Source organism: Eucalyptus grandis, chromosome 8 (genome assembly GCF_016545825.1).
Source record: "Eucalyptus grandis isolate ANBG69807.140 chromosome 8, ASM1654582v1, whole genome shotgun sequence".
In the NCBI taxonomy this organism is placed as follows: Eukaryota; Viridiplantae; Streptophyta; class Magnoliopsida; order Myrtales; family Myrtaceae; genus Eucalyptus; species Eucalyptus grandis.
This window is the reverse complement of record NC_052619.1, coordinates 49915328-49932927: the sequence shown is the minus strand read 5'-3', so window position 1 is coordinate 49932927 and position 17600 is coordinate 49915328. Positions and strand designations below refer to the sequence as shown.

The following is a 17600-nucleotide window of genomic DNA, read 5'->3' as shown; positions in this document are numbered from 1 at the left end:
GAAAGAGATTTCCCACGCGGAACGTTGACTAAGTCAGAAAAGAAAACCCCCGTAGACTCGTCTAAAAGAAAATGTCGTCGTGAAATTTAGTCCTTATCATTCCGTGTGAGTGTGCGTGCGAGAGAGAGAGAGAGAGAGAGAGAGAGAGAGAGAGAGAGAGTACATTTGGGTGGCAGCACTCTACTTCTATGCCCTCACACACTCGTGAAAACCGGACCGGTAACCGTGGGAACTTAAATAAGACCAATTCCTATGACCGGTTCTGTTTGATTCCTAGTGACCGAGGAGCGAGGTAGGTGTAATTGATAAATTTCGTTGGTTCAATCCGGTTCCTCATAACTAGGAACTGAATCAGTAATTGCTAGTTCTAAATTTGTGGAATTAGGATGAGAACCACTAGAACTGACCAGTTTAGTTCAATTCTCGGATGTAATCGGGACCGGTGCTTACCCCAATGTATGCAAGAGAACGTAGTTTCATCTGATATTGTAACATAGGCTTGGCTGCTTTTCACTGTCTAACGAAGGATGTCTGGAGTCCTTTCTTATGCATAGGCCTCACAAAAGACTCGTTGATCACAGACACAATGACCAAGTAACGTCAACATGGCAGCATCCACCTGGTATCAATGTTAGAGCTAGATAAGTTTAGCCGAAAATAAACAAGAGCTAGTTGTATCCACAATTGAATTTCTTAGTTGTAGTTATGAGAAAAGATATTTAGACTTGTCCTATGAAACCGATTAACAATAACTCCCACGCATGATTATATGTTGCCAACATCGCATATGATTCGAAATTTACCAGATTGAAAAAGCAGAATACTTTCTTGAGATGCACGTTGGCGAAGGTGTAGTCCTCTGACGGCTGGCGAAAGAATACTTAAAGAAAAAACTCGGTTCATTTATCTAGCCTTGCCATTGAGTTGGTTATAAGTTCAGGCTCTCTTGATTTAGCGATAAGGAAAACTTACTTGGTATATCCATTTCAGATCAATATATAACCATATGTTTAATTAAGCATGTGAAATGAGTTAATTAATTTTGATGGGGAAAAGAAAAGTAAAGTTAATTGATTCAGAGGATAACAATGTTTTTGTCTAATTTTAGGATGAAAACGTTGCATTTGAACCACACTTTTTTATGTTTATACAAGTTAAGACTTTTCAAAGGAAAGAAAATGAAGGACCGATATTGTCCTCCAAAGGTCGCCTTCGGCCTAGGTTCTCCTTAAAGCAACTGGTGGGTGCCCTGTCGGAAACTCAAAGAAATAGAAAGACTCTGTATGCAAGGAGTTGCATAAAAAGTATTTTTGGGCAGAGATTTTCGGAGGGAAGAAATATAGTAAACAGAGCGATTTTGTTTACAGTGGAAGTTAAACGTAGAGATATCAATTCGACCTACATAAAAAAAATTGAGGGAAAAATCTCTCAATGTTCAGCTCGTGAACGCCCTAATAATTTGTGTGGAAATATAGGCAACCCGCGAGGAAGACAAGACACGGCGAGTCATAGTACAACCGAAAGCAACTTGTCCCGGAAAAATAACAATGAATCACAATGTGATTTTGTCGGAGCATGAAGAGCCGTGTTGTCCTCCTTTTTTTCCTATGGCTAGAAATAGGCGTTGTCATTTGCCTTATTCCTGTGTTCGTTCCGTTCCGTTACCCTCTTCTGTTTTTGCTAGCATAACACGGTCGTAAGCATTGTTTGGAGAGACTAGACAGAGAGATGTACTAGACTTTTCAAAGTACGACAGAAGTTCAAGACCTAGCTATTTTACCTTCTTCTGCTGGTGATTTGATTAGTTTCCTCTTGTGATGTTAACATTGATATTGATCATGTCGAAACCTCATGTTAAGGATGTGATTGGAAATAGTGACAAAACTTTCAAATGGTGGGATCGTTGGTGTGGAGAATTTCCCAGCAAGGGCAATCTATGTGATTCCTCTCTTGCTCCTAAGGCTGAAGTTGCTAAGGTAATAAGGTATGCTTAGACTCCATCGCGGGATGGGGAAAAAGAGATCCTCCACTTCTTGTTTTTTGTCTATGTTCCACAACGTGTTTTTCCTTTCATAATACAATTTCAACATGAATCATTGAAAATCCGACATTGTCATATTTTATTAAATTTTGCTAGTGTGCGCAATCAGCATGTAACCTTTAAACAACATCATATAGTAGGTTAAAAAATGATTATTTCAGTCCTAGTTGTTGCTAAAAAATAATCACTTCAATGTCAATTGTAATGAAAAAGCGATCATTTCAATGCAAAAAATAAAAATAAAAATATCACATTAAATAAAAATTTTAATTATAAAAGTCATGAAATTTCTAATGATGGAATTTTTCACAGGAGGTACTTAAGTTATTATTTTTTCTACGACTTGCACTCAAGTGAGCTAATAAAAAATATATATTAAAATGAGTGCGGTATATAACTTCTGATATTTTTAGTGATTTTGTCTCTTTAGAAATGAGAAGACGCCAACTTTCTTAGGCGGACGTCAGAACCCACCCCGAAAAAAGAAAGGATCAATGTGTAGGAAGGCCAGTTGGGTGCCACTTCTGCATCTTATTCTTGTCCGCCCCCACCATCTTTTAGAGGACGTGGTCTTTACCCCCGACGACTTTGACTTTTGTTCTGATTTTGAGGGAATGCAGGTTTTTTTTTTTTTTTTGAACAAATGAGGGAATGCAGGTTAGCTTATTTAGCGAAAACACCAAAAATAAAATTGAAAAAGAAATTATATAAAATAACACGTGGCAGCTGGAGGGATGCGGACACATAGATCCAACCAGCGACTCGCATGTACTCTTGCAGTCAATTCTACGTTGATGGTCCCCTAGAACCGCCCACTGATCAGTGGTTCGTTGGCCTTATTCCGATGCTGATTCCGTTCCACTGTTCTCTTCTATTGAGCTGGCATAACATGGACCAATGATGTTTGGAGAGCCTAGACAGAGAAATATATTGTACAGTTCGATGTACCACACAAATTTAAGACCTCGCTGGCTTGCCTTTTGCTGGTGATTTGATGGTATTTGCTTCGTCTTTTTTTTTAAGGGGATTAGAGCTCTCGCATGGAAATTCTTGCTTATGCAACTAAGGATGAGTCGGTCTAGGATCAGCTTACCGATGGAGGAGGTTTAGGTGTTCGAAGACTTGATGAATGGAATAAGGCTACTGTTTTGCATTCTTTGTGACATCTCCTGTTCCAGTCCTAGGTTTAGACTTATCTTTTGAAGAATTGTAGAGTGAGGGTTGCAAAAGAAACGGTGGAGTTGAGGGATGTGATTGATAATGGTCACAGAACTTTCTTATGGTGGTATCATTGGCATCCTTTGGAAATTGATCCATGGATAATTTCCCAAGGAGGGTGATTTAAGATGCCTCTCTTGGTTCCAAGGCTAAAGTTATTAACATCACCAGGTATTCTTAGTGGATTTGACATTCGATCAAGTTAGATCGTCTTGTTTCTGTTCATGCCTCTTTATGTGAACTCATACCACTTTATGTGGTATGTCGGCTACATTACCTTTCCAAATTGTGACGCCCACATTATCATTTGAAATTCACCCGACTAATAATGCAGAATACCAAAAGCATGTCGACAAAGTTGAAGTCCTCCCTTGACGGCCAACGAGAGAATATTATGAAAGGAAAAAGTTTGATATATTCAAATAGTGTTGTTGTGACCAACTAAGTTCATTAAGCTAGTTAAAGTTTTCATCTCCTCGATTTAGAGACTAGGAAAACTGACTCGATATACCTGTCTCGATTAGCATACAACCATAGACTAATCAAGCATAGGAGAAGAGTTAATTAACTGTGATGGAGGAAGGAAAGGTGAAACTTAATCCATTCGGAAGATCACAATGTTCTTGTCCAATTTAGCGGGAAATTATGCCTTTGAACCAACAAACCTTATGTCTTTTTGGGAATGTGTATTCAAGGTAGACTTTTCAAAGGAAATAGAAAGGGACCAATACGGGAAATATCAGGACGTTAAGACTGTATGTGTCAATAGAGTTGCTTGAAAAGTCTTTTGGGCAGAAAGTCTCTCTCCTTTCTCAAAGTTTTGAGGCAGGGAAATAAAGTAAAAAGGCCAGTTGGGTGTCGTTTCTGCCTGTGATTTCCTTTCTTCGCACGTCCATTTTAGTTATTGACTTAGTGCTGCGTACATTCTCCACCGAGATTGGACCACACGGAACAGGCAGGAGATGCAAAACCGACGGGGGCGACGACGACAAGAGCGAGGACCTCTAGATGTTTTGGACATATGCGGGACGAACGACAGGAACAGGAACGTCTCCGCGGGGAAAGAAATGCCATCCGAAGAGATCACCATTCGTCGTGCTCTCCTGGAATTTGAGCGCGTCCAAGGTTGGTTCCACCCCCAAGACTTCAATAAAAAGGTTTCAATGACGGAAGAGTCCGTGTGTGAAGTGAGCAAAGGCAAAATCGAGTGACGAGAAAACCATAGAAGTAGATTGGGTTTGCATAAGCTACATATCCGACTCATTTAACAATCCCATAATGTTTGAACAAATTTATGACCTACTACTTTATTATAAGTAACCAAATTATGACCCAATTAACACCAATGTGGGTTAATAAATGGGCAAATGACCCATTTTGACGGCCATAGCAAGATGCGTGTGAGGGCACTCATTAAAAAAATGTTTCTTTCCTTGATTATTTTTCAATAGTAAAGCGGGCAAAAAATAGAGAACATTTAAAACGAATTTTAATTAATTATGACCCTCATTCGACCACCAAAGAAAAAGGAACTGCACGCACTGAGGCCCAAACCAAACTCCTAAGTGGGCTTCACGTCAAAATACACAAGAGCCCGCGATGATTCCACTAAAGCCTGGAGAAAAAGCAACCATCCTTTTCAATCCAACTCCCCCCGCCAAAACGAAAATATAAAGCCTCTCCCTCTCTGTGCGCGCTCGGTGCTGGGGCGGTTGATGCGATGGAGAGAGGTCTGATCTCGGTGGACCAGTGGGCGGAGGGGAGCCAGGCGTACTTCCACACCCACCTGGGGCCTCTCCCCCGCCTGGTCCCAGGGCCCCCTCTTCTTGCCGCCCGCACTGAACACACCGGCTGTTGTTGTAGTTCTCGTCTGAATGCTGGGTTATTTTTTTGTAGGCCGAAATCGGACTTGTTTCAGCTGGCGGCGAAGTAGTGGGGGCACCGGTGGTAAAATTGGAGAGCAAGAAAGAGATGATGACCAACATTTGATCGGCTTGTGTGGATTTTCCGTAGACCCCACTTTTCCAGTAAGGAGACACTTTTTGGATCACGTCGTAGTTGTTGTGGCAGCCTTCTTGATCCATTTGGAACGTGAAGTCCCCCTGTTTTGGGTCTTCCCGGCTTGCCCAAGAAGTCAACACAAAGTTTTCGATCATCAGCATCTCTGGGAGGAATGTGTTGGTCGGGTGATCGAAGCTCTGCCAGAGAATTCTCTCTCTTCGGTCGTCTTCAATCAGCACCGGATTCAATGAATCAAGAAGTTTCGCTTACCAGGTCAACTGGATTGCTCGTCCTTCATTCCACAACTTTAGGGTGCCGTCCACGAGCCCAAAGGATGTGGTGGGGCCAACGAGCGGGTCGATCTGGTTGGCAACCCAGACGATGATAGGAGGGTAATACCTGTTGTAAATAATAGCTTCGAAATTGGGTAGAACAATGAAATCGGATCAAATAAAACAACTCGGACTTTGAGGCGTGATATCACTTTCTTTAAGGATTTATTTGCCCCACAACGTCACATTCTTGTGGTCATAAAAATACTTGATAGCAATTCAAGTATTTTTCCAGGGTCTCTCTAAGAAACAATCGAAAAACTGGCTGCAGTTTTCTGAAAGAAGACTCGAAAATGACCACACACTTCTTTCCAAAAATAATGACAATTATATATATGAAATGGTCTTGCAACTCTTCGTAAAATTGCGAACAAAAACGTCTTTAGAAAATTGTTCGGATTAACAAACGCGACTCTTCGGAAGAAGTCGAAAACGAACAATTGCAACCCTTCGAGAAAGTTAAAACCGAATAAGTAATTTTCCAAAAGTTGTCTTGAAAAGACATAAATAAAATTGGATTTTAAAAAAAAAAATGGAATTTCGAATTTTTCATTTAATATCATTTCCAAAAATTCTCAAATTAAAAAGGCAACCTTTGAATTAATAAAAAAAAATAAAAAATAAAAAAATAGCAAGGGATTAATGTTAATTAAACCACTAAGTGCTAAGTGCGCCAAATAATCGCGCAATTATTCGCGCACCCGCACGCGGGTATGGTGGGGTCTATCCCCACCCAATCATTCCTTTAACCACAAAAGGAAATCCCACACTTTTAAACTGACCCACTTGCTGCCACCTTTTCTATGTGGGACAAAGTAAAAAACATCCATTTTGTTTTAACAAACAAAATTCCAACAATCCCCCACTTTGTTTGTAAAACAAAGATTTCAAAATAAAATTTTAAAAAACCATACAGCCAAAGTTTCAGTAAGATTAATATACATACTTAAAGGTCTCTTTCGAGTTAAATCTTTATTTAGTGCAAGTATATTAAAGCTCTATTAAAGTGACAAGTAGCTCGGCTTTAAACTTGTACTTTTATGTAATAGAACCGGACATACCACACATACACTAACCTCTTGTTTCAGCGAGAATTTCTATATTACTCCGCACTATTATGGCCTTGTGCTTGATCCTGTTTCATGAGCTCTTTAGAAAGCAACCCTAACTTTCGTAAGAAGCGGCACCACTTCTAAGCTCATATAGGTGAAGTATCTATCATGTGTTTCTGTTACTATCAACATACTACGAACTTGTATCATACTTTATTAAGAATTCAATTCAACCTGCAAAACGTAATGTACGATACCGACTTCTCATATCGTACTACGTCGGTATCAAACAATCACATTTAATAACTTGTTCTTACCCATTAAACCTTGTAACTAGTGATGTTCTAGAAAAAGATCAGGTTACCATTATTGGTGATTTCAATTAAAGGGTTTCAGCCCCATTTCTTGTGAGGTCGTTATTACCATATGTCTTGGTAAAGCCTTCGTCAAAGGATCGGCAAGATTTTTACTTGACCTCACATAGACAATTGTTATGGTACCATCTTTAATCAATTGTCTCACATAGTTATGTCTTAGACTAATGTGTCTAGACTTACCATTATAGGTGCTACTATAGGCTCTTGCCAAAGTGGCCTGACTATCACAGTGGATAGAGATAGGAGGCATAGGACTAGGCCATAATTCGATATCCAACAACAAATTTCTAATCCATTCAGCCTCTTTCCTAGTTGCTGCCAAAGCAATAAATTCAGATTCCATTGTTGAGTGAGTTATACATGTCTGTTTCTTGCTCGCCCAAGATACATCACCTCCAGCTAGTGTGAAGATTCATCCATAAGTGGAACGCTCATCTCCCACACTTGTAATCCAACTAGCATCAGTGTATCCTCATAATACAGCCGGATAATTATTGTAGAACAATCCTAAAATTTTAGTTCTCTTAAGATAACCAAAAATTCTAGTAATGGCTCTCCAATGTTCAGTACTTGGATTACTAGTATACCTACTCAACTTGCATACAGAATAAGCAATATCGGGTCTAGTAATGTATCGCATACATTAAAGACCCTATAGCACTTGCATATTCTAGTTGTGCCACCGCTCTACCAATATTATAATTTAATTTAATACTGGAATCAAATGGAGTACTTATTTCTTTAAAACCAAGATGTTGAAATTTATTTAATAATTTTTCAACATAACTACATTGGCTTAAAGAATAACCCTCACTATGTTTCTTAACTTTAATACCTAAGATAGTATCTACTTCACCCAAATCCTTCATTTTAAACATGGAAGTTAGATACTTCTAAGTCTCATTAATTCCAGTCATATTCGTTCCAAATATAAGCATATCATCAACATACAAGCACACTAAGACACCATAGTCTTTTTAGTGAATTTAGAGTATATACACCTATCGGCACTACTATTGATGAAACCATTTGACAATATGACCGAATTAACTTTTCATGCCACTGCTTAGGAGCTTGCTTAAGTCCATAAAGAGACTTAATCAATTTACATACTTTCCTTTCATTTCCATTAAGAACAAAACCATCCGGGTGTTCCATGTAAATCTCCTCATTTAAGTCTCCATTTAAGAAAGCAGTTTTAACATCCATTTGATGAACACAAATATCATAAATGGAAGCTAGAGCAAAAAGAACTCGAATAGAAGTTATACGTGCAACAGGAGCATATGTATCAAAATAATCTATTCCTTCTTTTTGTCTATATCCCTTAGCTACAAGTCTAGCTTTAAAAGCTTGAATGGAACCATCAGAATGATATTTTCTTCTAAAAACCCATTTGCACCCAATAGGTTTTTATCCTTTCGGTAAATCTACTAATACCCAAGTATTATTGGACATAATTGAGTCCATTTCATCATTCACAGCTTCTTTCCAAAAAGAAGCATCTCTAGAAGACATAGCATCATTAAAGCTTCTAGGATCATCTTCTAAATTTAATACTAAAGGGTATTTATTTATCACGTTATTATCTCCATCTCCTTCAACAAGAAAGACATGAGTAATAAAATCAGGACCTAAGTCTTTTATTTTCCTAGCTCTAGTACTTCTCCTTAGTTCAATCATGTCTTTAGAATCATTTGCTTCTTTCTCTTGAAAATCACTTTGAGTTTCCATAGATCTTGAATTATTTTCAATAATTTCAGAACTTGTAAAACATTTATTCTCAAAGAATTCAACGTCTCTTGATTCTACCATGACATAAGACTCTAAATCAAGAAGCCTATAGGCTTTACTATTTTCAGCATACCCTATGAAAACACTTTTAATAGCTCTAGGACCAAGCTTTGTTCTCTTAGGATCTGGAGCTCGGTAGTATGCCAAGCACCCCCACACTTTAAGATATGACAAATTTGGCTTTCTACCTTTCCATATTTCATAAGGGGTTATGTTATCTTTCTTGGAAGGTATTCTGTTATGAATATAATATGCAGTAAGTAATGCTTCTCCCCAAAGATTAATTGGTAGCTTTGAATTTGAAAGCATACAATTAACCATTTCACTAAGAGATCGATTTTTCCTTTCAGCTAAACCATTTTGTTGTGGAGTATATGGTGCTGAAGCCTGATGAATAATACCATGTTCTTCACAAAATGAAGAGAATTCATTTAAGAAATATTCTCCACCTCTATCTGATCGTAGAACTTTGATTTTCTTTTCTAATTGATTTTCTACTTCAGCTTTATATTTCTTAAACATGGTAAATGCTTCATCCTTCAATCTCATGAGATAAACATATAAGAACCTCATACAATCATCCACAAAGGTAATAAAATACCTTTTACCTCCACGTGTTAGCATACCATTAAATTCACATATATCACTATGAACCAAATCCAATAAATTCGAATTTCTTTTAACACTAGGAAATGACTTTTTAGTAAGTTTTGACTTAGCACATATTTCACATTTATCAAATTCGCCATTAAAATTTATCAAGTCTAATTTTCTCATATTCTTCAAATAACGAATATTTATATGTGCCAACCTACTATGCCATAAAATTGAAGACTCGACAATATAAGCATAACTAGAAATATTATTATTGATACTCAGTTGATACATGCCATCATTGGCATAACCCTTCCCAACAAACAGCCCATTTTTCGACAGGATAACCTTGTCGGATTCAAACAAAACCCGAAACCCCTCTTACAAAGTAAATCAATAGAAACTAGGTTCTTCCTAATTTCGGGTATAAATAACACATTAATAAGAGTTATATTCTTTCCAGAAGTGAAGTCTATCTCCACCGTGCCTTTTCCAGCAACCTTTGCAAGAGTATTATTCGCCATCAGGACCTCTTGAACATTTGAGTCAACAATCTCTTCAAATTGCTTGAACATGTATTTGTCCTTGCACACATGAACTGTTGCTCCAGAATCTATCCACCAACTAGATTGGACGGTGGTAGAATTAATTTCAGAAACCATAGCCAACGCATCACTGATTTCAGAAATTTCCATGTTCGAAAACATGTTCGAAATCATGGCTACATAATTTTCTTCAACCAGATTTGCATCTGCTTTCACTAACGGAATGTTCTTGTCCTTTGAAATGCTCTTACGGTGAATGCAATCCTTGGCGTAGTGTCCCCGTTTGCCACAAACAAAACAGCAACCCTTTTGCTTCTTTTGTGTTCTCTTGAATTTATGCCCCCCGCTTTTTATTTTGAAGTTCTGTCTGAGTTTCCGTTTTTTATCCACAGCATTCACCTTGGAATTGTACAAAACAGAATTATCACGTAAACGTGACTCTTCCTCAATGCGAAGATGTTTCTGTATTTGCTCCAAGGTAAAATCCTCCGACTTGTGAATCAACCTTTTTCCATAGTCTTTCCAACTTAGAGGCAATTTCGCAATAATTGCTCCAACTTGAAAAGCTTCTGGAATTTCAATCTTGAGGGCACGAATCTTATTCACAATCACTTGCAATTCGTGGACTTGTTCCAGCAAGGGTTTAGTATCAATAAACTTAAAATCAAAATACTTTGCAATTAGATATTTGTTGGTACCTTGCTCCTCCGCTTTGTACTTGAATTCCAGTGCATTCCAAATTTCTCTGGCCGACTTCATTTCGGTGAATAAGTCGTACAGACGATCGGAGAGTGTGTTCAGAATGTGTCCTCGACAATGTAATTCATCCTCCGCACGTTTCTTCTTTTCCTTATTGACCCTCTCAATGACTTCCGCACTTGGCTGTCCTCCTTCGGCAGTAGGCTTAGGATCTTCTATAGGCACCAAATTAGGATCTAGTATGTAGGAAATCTTCAGAGCAAGGAGTAAGAACATCATCTTGTCCCTCCAAATGAGCAAAATTGTTCCCATCGAACCGGTCTAGTTTGACCATATCTTGATTCATAACTTTGATTGTCTCCGACTCCATTGTAGCAAAATAAATCCTTAAAATTGTTGTAAATAATAGCTTCGAAATTGGGTAGAACAATGAAATCGGATTGAGTAAAACAACTCGGACTTTGAGGCGTGATATCACTTTCTTTAAGGATTTATTTGTCCCACAACGTTGCTAATGGTCACCGGCAAAAATCCTCCAGGATACAACAAAGTCTCGGATGAGAATACTTGATAGCAATTCAAGTATTTCTCCAGGGTCTCTCTAAGAAACAATCGAAAAACTGGCTGCAGTTTTCTGAAAGAAGACTCGAAAATGACCACACACTTCTTTCCAAAAATAATGACAAGTATATATATGAAACGGTCTTGCAACTCTTCGTAAAATTGCGAACAAACACGTCTTTAGAAAATTGTTCGGATTAACAAACGCAACTCTTCGGAAGAAGTCGAAAACGAACAATTGCAACCCTTCGGGAAAGTTAAAACCAAATAAGTAATTTTCCAAAGGTTGTCTTGAAAAGACATAAATAAAATTGGATTTTTTAAAAAATGGAATTTCGAATTTTTCATTTATATATCATTTCCGAAAATTCTCAAATTAAAAAGGCAACCTTTGAATTAATAAAAAAATAAAAAAAAAATAAAAAAAATAGCAAGGGATTAATGCTAATTAAACCGCGGGCGCGCAGGCATGCTAAGTGCGCCAAATAATCGCGCACCCGCACGTGGGTATGATGGGGTCTATCCCCACCCAATCATTCCTTTAACCACAAAAGGAAATCCCACACTTTTAAACTGATCCACTTGCTCCCACCTTTTCTATGTGGGACAAAGTAAAAAACACCCACTTTGTTTTAACAAACAAAATTCCAACAATACCTGCCACTGGCAGAGAAGAAGCCGAGCTCGAATCGCTCGCCCGCTGACACAAGAGTGGTTCCTCCCGGGTACATGATTGTGCCTACTGTTATGGTGTCTCTGCTCAGGCAAGATGGAAGGAACATCACAGACGAGCAGGCACGTTAAGTTATTGGGGCGTCGCATGGTAATAATTGGAGTTGTTGAAGTGGCGACGAGGTTAACGTTAAGTTATTCGAGCATGTCCAATGAAATAGAAGGGGAATTGAGATAACGCGTCGATCTAATTCAATTAGCTATGAAGCAGACATTGTTACTACCAGAGTTAGTACAGGCTTTCGGAGTAGAAAGGTCGGAAAATTTTCCATTATTCAACACATGTGCCATGACAGCAGCTAAACTTATGGAGCTGCGGCGTTAAATAATTGCAAGCTGGCGTGAGCTCACGGTTGTCGCTATTGAAGTTTGTTGTTCTTTCCTCCTCGTCAACCCTTTCTTTATTTGTTCTTTTTCACTACCAATAACGGGTATCCAAGATCGCAACTCATTCAATTGGAGGGAAGAGCACTAATGTTTATTTCATCTCTCTCTCTTCAAGAAATTTACAACTCATATAATAGAGCGTAGTTTCATTGGCATATACAACGAAGTATTAAAAAGTAACTTTTTTTTCTTTTTGTATGCTATTATAGCGCAGGCTTACTTTTCTCTGTCTTTGTTTAAGAAAAGAAAGAGTTATTGGCTCCTCTTCTTTGTCCAGACCATTATAAAAGACTCTTGAGACCTATTTAGTAACCGGTTAATTCTTGACTATTTCTATTTTTTTATTCTCTGAAACAAAAACAAAAATTAAAAATTCATTTGATAATGTCAATTAATTTTTTTATTCTTGAGAATAAATTTGAAACAAAATCAAAGAATATAAAATAGTTATTGCTTTAATCTCGAAAATAATTTTAGAATCAAACCAATTTCTTTTTTTTTTCCTTCTTCCTTTTCTAGTCGGTCGTCGGAGCCTCGCTCAAGCACAATGAGGCCGATCTATCTGAGCCACCATGAGGTTTAACCTCACAGAGGGCCGGTGAGGCTGGTGATTGGCTAGATGAGGAAGAAGAGGAAAAGGAAAAAAATGAAAAAAGAATTCTCATGAATTTATTTTAAAAATTAAAAGTAATTTTATGGCGTAAAAAATTTGAGGGTTGTACCAATCAAATTTTTGCTCTTTTTTATTTTAGAAATAAAATTTTTATGCAGTTATCAAATGTTTTTAAATACTCAGAAACTTCTTCTAAAAACAGCATAAAAAAATTATTTCTCAATAAAAATTGTTTTTAAAAACAGAATAGTTATGTATCATACCCTTAAAATCAAGCACGATGACCTAGTCGCAATGAAGCCAACATGGAAGCATCCATGGGTTTTAATAATAGAAGTCAGCCAGTTATGTCAGAACTCGAGTTTCTTAATTGCAGTCGTAAGAGAAGACCTCTGCACCTGTCCCATTAGACCCGATTGACCCTAGCACGCCTTAGTAATTGGACCTTCATTTTGACGTAATCAACTCTTCCCATCACTACGGTCAAATAATGAGACTACTTCACAGAGGTCCCATTTCCTTACCAACGAAAAATCAAAAAATTAGGTGACATGTTTTATATTATAATACGTCGCGAACATCGCCTTCAGTGATTGTGATGCCTGCAGAACGCGTAGTCCTTTCTTCAGAGCCCTGTCAGCCAGTCAGCCAAGTCAGCCAGCGAAAGAGTATTAAAAAAAAAAGAAAAAACTCAAGCTATTATCGTAACTAATCATGTCGTTGAGGCAGTTAACGTCCAGATCCTCTTGATTTAGAGACACGGGAAAAACCAGCTTGATACATCCATTCCGGATCAACATATGACCATAGGTTTTATTAAGCACATGAGATGAGTTAATTAATTGTGATAGGAAAATAAAAGTGAACTTAGGCTCTGTTCGTTTCACAATGTGGTGTTTTCGGAAAATATTTTTCAAAAAATCATTTTCCAGGAAAATGTAATTATTTTCCGATGTTCGGCTGAATCCCGAACTTTGAGCGGAAAATATTTTTCATCGTTCGTTAACTAATTTAATTTTTTGGAAAAATTATCAAAAAATTGAATTTTAGTATTTTTAATTGACCAAAATATTAGTTTTATTTTTTTATATTTTTTAAAAATAAAATTTTAATTATTTGTATTTTTAAAAAATCGATATTTTTATTTATTATTTTTTTTAATTTTTCTTTCTTTTTCTTTTCCTTCCTCCTCCTCCTTCCTCCTTCCTCCTTCCTTCGTTGCCGCCGCCTGATGATGGTCGGCCGCCCGCTGCCAACCAAGACGCCATCGCCATTCGACGAGCTCAAGGCTCGGCCGATCTCACCCAAGCTCCCTAGAGGTTCACTGGGCTTTGGCAAGCTGCAAGCTCGCCGGATCTGGCGGTGGAGCTCGGACTTGCCTAGATCGGGAGCCCGAACTCCGCCGCGATTTGGCGAACCTTTGGCGAGCTAAGGTGAGGCTCAAGCCCCGCCCAACTCGCCGGGCTCAAGCGAGCTCAACTTCGCCAAATCGGGCTAGGCGGAGCCTCCCGGCTTGCAACAAGGCTCAAGTTGGCTCGCAGCCGGTCGCCCGCCACCGCTGTGGCCGGCGATTAGGCCAAGGAAAAAAATTTAAAAACTCGATTTAAAAAAAAAGAAAAAAAAGAAAAGAAAAATAAAGCATAAAAATAAAACGAAAATGTGTTGATGAAAAGAAGTAAGGTGGAAGAAGTTATGGAAAATTCTTTCCACTTTTGAAAAGTAGAAGACATTTTCCTCATCTTTGAAGGTTGTTTTTTCCAATGATAAAAAACATTTTCTTTGATTAGTTCATTTTCTACGTGAAACGAATCTTTGGAAAATCCAAAAACGTTTTTTGGAAGTCATTTTCTGTAAAACAAACCGAGCCTAAGGCTCCATTTGTTTCGCGAAAAATAATTTCCGGAAAAATGTTTTCTAGATTTTCTAGCGTTCATTTCATAGAAAATGGATTCCTTTGGAAAAATATTTTCCATCAAAGGAGAAAAGTTTTCTAAAGTGGAAAACATTTTCCTCACTTAATCTCTTTTATTTCACATATCTACAAATCTTCACTTCCTCCTCCCCTTTCTTCTTCTTCTTTTCTTTTCTATTAGAATTATTTTTTAATTTCCTTTTTAATTTTTTTTTTTTTATTTTCTTTGTCTTCCATCTTCTTCTTTCTTGGCTAGTCGTCAGATTAAGTGAATCTCAAGCTCATCGATCTCAAACTTGCACTCGTCGATTTGGCAAGTCTCAAGCTTGACACTCACGTTTGCCAATCTGGTGAGCGGTCTCGTGACCTAAATTTTCAGGGCAATCCTAAAGTTTAGGTTAATGGATTACTAAGTCCGAAGACTTGGTACAGACCCTCCCAAGTCCTAGGGATGAGCACGGTTCCCGGGTAGAACCGGAACCGGGAACCGAACCAGAGGGTTAGGTTCGGTTCCCGGTTCCAAAGACACCGGTTCCGGTTCCCGGTTCCATTTTTCTAGGAACCGGCGTTCCCGATTCCGGTTCTGATTCCTAGAAAATGGAACCGGGAACCGGAACCGGTCATAATTCTAAAAAAAGAACCTAGCTTCCCCCACGTGATTTCCCGCCTCTGCGATTCTTCCCCCCTTCCTCTTTTTCTCTCTTTCTCTCTCTCTCTTTCTTTTCTCCACTTTTCACTCATCACGTCACTTCTTGCCCCCCCAACTTTTTTCTTTTCTTCTCTCTCTCTCTCTCCTCTTTCCCCCTCTCTCGGCCGAAACCCCACTCCTCCTCCTTCTTCTTCATCTTCTTCTTCGTAGTCTTCTTCTTCCTCTTGCTGGCTGCTGCTTCACCCACCACCACACCGCCGCCCCACGCCCTACTCACCACCATCTTTTGGCCACCGAACCACCACCACCCACCACCCGTCCGACGAGTCGTCTCGCCGTTGAGCCCGACGAGCTGTCGCGCTGTCCGTGTTACCCCTCGTCGCCGTGAGCCGCCGCCGCCGTCTCCAAGCCACCATCACCACCTCTTGCCGCCGCCACTTGCTCCGTCGTCCGGGCCGTCGTTGCTTCGAACCGCCACCGCCTCCGCAAGAACCGAGCTCTTCCCCCCTTGGCCGTGGGTTGAGCCGCGATCGCCGCCGTCTTCGCTATGACGTTGGTGCCGCCGTTGGTGCCGTGAGACTCGTGTCTTCGCCGCCGTCGCCGTCGCCGCGTGCTTGCCGTCGCTGGACCTCCCTCGAAGATCGATCTGGCTACAAACGATTCGATGGCGAAGTGCCAGTGGCCGAGCTTCGCGAACCTCGCTTGTGGCTTGATGAATCGGATGGCATGTCGCCCTAATCCTTAAAGTAAATGATCTCTTGGGGTGCTTGATGTTTAGGTATGGACCCTTTGGAGAGGAGGTTTCGAGAGTGCTAGGCGGTGGTCTTGTGCCAGGTTCGACCTACTTTTTTGCTGTATGGTCCGCACGAATCTGCTGCATTACTTGAACTTCCACTTGAGATGTATGGAAGTTTGAAGATTTTAATTTTATCAAAGCTATTGATTTTGTTGCATTGTGGCTCTAAAGGTTCCTTAATTTTGGTGGGAGGTGATCCTGGTGTTGGCAAGAGTACCCTGTTGCTGCAGGTAATGTACTTAGATAATACAATAGAAATTCATAAAATATTTTAAGTTCTGTATATATCTACCTCCCTGTCTAACCATTGTGCCCTACCTTGTCCATCTCATATATTAATACTAGAAGATGGCTGCAATGATTGCTGAAGGGCATGATCTTGGGAGATCGGCTCCAGTAGTATGTCTCTAGGGAAGAGCCAGAGGTAAATGGATTTTTCATGCTAGCCTTCTGCTGGTCTTTGCTGTCATGCATATTCATTCTTGTTACCAGATCAAATTTGTTATTGCTTTCGGACAATTTTTCTTGTTTGTAAACATAGGCTCTTGTGCATTTTCTGTCTTAGGATTTCTCTGGCTTGTATCTTAAGAATTAGCCACGAGACAATTTTACTCAAGGAGTCTTGATAGAAATGAGGATATAGATTTTCTCTGATAGGCATGTGCTGTATGTGTTGCTTATCTTTTTTTCTAGCCAACCTGTATGTATCGTTGTCATATGACACTCAGAATCTACCTTTTCCCCTTATGAGGAATCTCTTTGATTTTGTATTAGAGTGTGGAGCAAATTGGAAGTAGAGCTGACCGTCTAAATGTAAAAGATTTACATTGCTGTGTATTGGCAGGTACCGAAAATGGAGGGCCAATATTGAATTATTTCGGCTTTTGGATTTTCGCGCTCACTACGAAAATGAAACCAAAAAACAAAAAAAAACCTGTTGGAACTTGGAACCGACCCCGGAACCTGTGATAGGGTAGGTTCCAGGTTCTCGGTTTTGACGGGTAGGTTCTAGGTTCCAAAAATTGAGGAACCTGTACCCGAGGGTAGGTTCCAGGTTCCAGATGGAACCGAACCGGAACCGAGAACTGCTCACCCCTACCAAGTCCTACCAATCGCGACTTGATAGAAATTAACTCATTTAAACATGCAATTTCAATTTGGAGCCGCCACTAACCAATTAGGGCTGGTTCGAAACCCAAGTAAAGTATGAGAGAATACTTTACTATTGCGAACCAGAGATTCAATAGGTCTGGGGACATGATTACGCTAGATTAGTCTAACGCCCTTTTCGGTACCT

The 17600-nt window shown here is 39.3% G+C and overlaps 1 long non-coding RNA gene across 1 annotated transcript; it reads left to right on the top strand.

Annotated features, from left to right (window-relative positions):
• Positions 1-16051: 16051 nt before the first annotated feature.
• LOC104449423 lies at positions 16052-17296 on the top strand. The gene is made up of 3 exons (XR_005545803.1): positions 16052-16341; positions 16475-16533; positions 16652-17296. It is a non-coding gene; the product is annotated as an uncharacterized LOC104449423 (long non-coding RNA).
• The last annotated feature ends 304 nt before the right edge of the window (positions 17297-17600 follow it).